Genomic DNA, 2,274 nt, shown 5'->3' with positions numbered 1-2,274 from the left:
TGATCATGTTTTAGGGGCTGGCCATTCGGCCATGCCTGGACCTTATCACTTATGTATTTTCAACGGTAGAGTTTCTACACTCCATAGATTAAGGTGTGGAGCTCTGCTGTTCCTCATGAATTAATACAAAGTACTACTGTTTTTCTATTCAATTCAAGCTTATTCCTATTCTAAGATATCCATTCGCACCCAAGAACATGATGAATGTGATGATTATGTGACGCTCATCATCATTCTCACTTATGAACACGTGCCTGACAAACACTTCCGTTCTACATGCAAACAAGCTAGAATGAATATCTCTTAGATATCTAATACAGGGGACCGAGTCCGAGATATTAGAATCTTCGTGGTATAAGTTAGAACCCATGGATGGCCATTCTTGAGATCCGAAAAGTCTAAACCTTGTCTGTGGTATTCCGAATAGGATCTGGGAAGGGATGGCTGTGACGAGCTTCAAAATCGCGTGTGCTGGGCGTAGTGACAGACGCAAAAGGATAGTAAATCCTATTCCAGTATGATCGAGAACCGACAGATGATTAGCCATGCAGTGACAGCGCATTGGACCATTTTCGCAGAGAGGATGGGATGTAGCCATTGACAACGGTGATGCCCTACATAAAGCTTGCCATGGAAAAGAGTAGGAATGGTTGGATGAAGACAGCAGGAAAGTAGAGGTTCAGAGGAACGAAAGCATCTTTATATGCTTATCTGAAATTCTCACCAATGAATTACATAAGTACCTCTATCTTTATTTTACGTTTTATTTATCTTTTTATCTCCATAACCATTTGAATCCGCCTGACTGAGATTTACAAGGTGACCATAGCTTGCTTCAAGCCGACAATCTCCGTGGGATCGATCCTTACTCTCGTAAGGTTTATTACTTGGACGACCCAGTGCACTTGGTGGTCAGTTGTGCGAAGTTGTGACAAAGAATTAAGATTATGAACGTGCGTATAAAGTTTTCAGCGCCGTTACCAAGGAATGGAACCGTCACGATTTCTGCGCACCAGAGCTCGACGTCGGTTAGCCTCTGAGGGTGGTGAACTGATTGTTATCGATTCACCAGTCTCATCTGAAGGCGAATCTAAACTGCCATTTGAGAGCGAAACACGCTCCTTTACTACTGATTCAGTTAATTCACGTGCAGGTAGAATGGCAGCACCTACGAGGATTACTCTCCAGGAAACTGGAGCCCCAGATTTTACAATGCAGCCGTATCAAGTGCTTCATCCAACTCTGGCTGCAGATTTTGAACTGAAGACTGCACTAATCAACTTGATGCCCAAGTTTCATGGCTTACCTGCTCAGGAGCCCATCAAGCACCTCAGGGATTTTCAGACAGCTTGTTCTACTGTTAGGCATTAGGGTGCGAATGAAACTTCTATTCTGTTAACTGCCTTCCTGTTTTCTCTTGAGGGAAAGGCGAGGGAGTGGTACTACTCCCAACCTGAAGCGACCGTTACTAACTGGGATATGCTCAGGAGAGAATTTCTGGAAAAATACTTTCCAGCTGAAGTTACAGACAGACTAAGGAAAGAGATCTCATGCATTGTTCAAGGTGAATCAGAAACTCTCTATGAGTACTGGGAGCGTTTTAAGAACCTTCTGGACGCATGCCCCCCATCACATGATTGACAGACTAGTGTTGATCAGCTATTTCACTCAAGGCATGAAGCCTCGGGATAAGACTACACTAGATGGTGCTAGTAATGGTTCTCTGAAAAAGTACAAGACCGCAGATGAAGCATGGCAACTGATCAGCGACTTAGCCGAGTCCACCAGAAATCACAAGAACAGGAATAACCATTCGAAAGCTGTTGCAGAAATTTCTTCTAGCACTAAGACTACTGCTCTTACATGGAGTATATGTGAAATGACCAACCTAAGATTTGATGGCCCAAACTGGCGTTCCAAATCAGCTAAAGAATTCTGGCGTTTAACGCCAGAACTGGTATAAAAGCTGGAGTTAAACGCGCAAACTGGCACAAAAGCTGGCGTTTAACTCCAAGAAAAGTCTCTACACATGAAAGCTTCAATGGTCAGCCCAAGCACACACCAAGTGGGCCCTGGATGTGGATTTTTACACTAAACACCCTAGCTTACTCATTTTCTGTAACCCTAGGTCACTAGTTTACTATAAAAACTACTTTTAGTGATTCATCTTGTACCTAATGACATTATACACGTTTCATATTGTATCTTCTATGGCATGAGTCTCTAAACCCCATTGTTGGGAGTGAGGAGCTCTGCCGTTCTTCATGAATTAAT

At 43.2% G+C, this 2,274-nt stretch overlaps 1 non-coding gene across 1 annotated transcript; it reads right to left on the bottom strand.

Moving 5' to 3' along the window:
- Positions 1-1,530: 1,530 nt before the first annotated feature.
- LOC112745999 (small nucleolar RNA R71) lies at positions 1,531-1,635 on the bottom strand. The gene has a single exon (XR_003173900.1). It is a non-coding gene; the product is annotated as a small nucleolar RNA R71 (small nucleolar RNA).
- Between the last annotated feature and the right edge of the window lie 639 nt (positions 1,636-2,274).

Source organism: Arachis hypogaea, chromosome 14, assembly GCF_003086295.3.
Source record: "Arachis hypogaea cultivar Tifrunner chromosome 14, arahy.Tifrunner.gnm2.J5K5, whole genome shotgun sequence".
Classification (NCBI taxonomy): Eukaryota; Viridiplantae; Streptophyta; class Magnoliopsida; order Fabales; family Fabaceae; genus Arachis; species Arachis hypogaea.
Note: the sequence above shows the minus strand (reverse complement) of the source record. Positions and strands in the feature narration are given on the sequence as shown.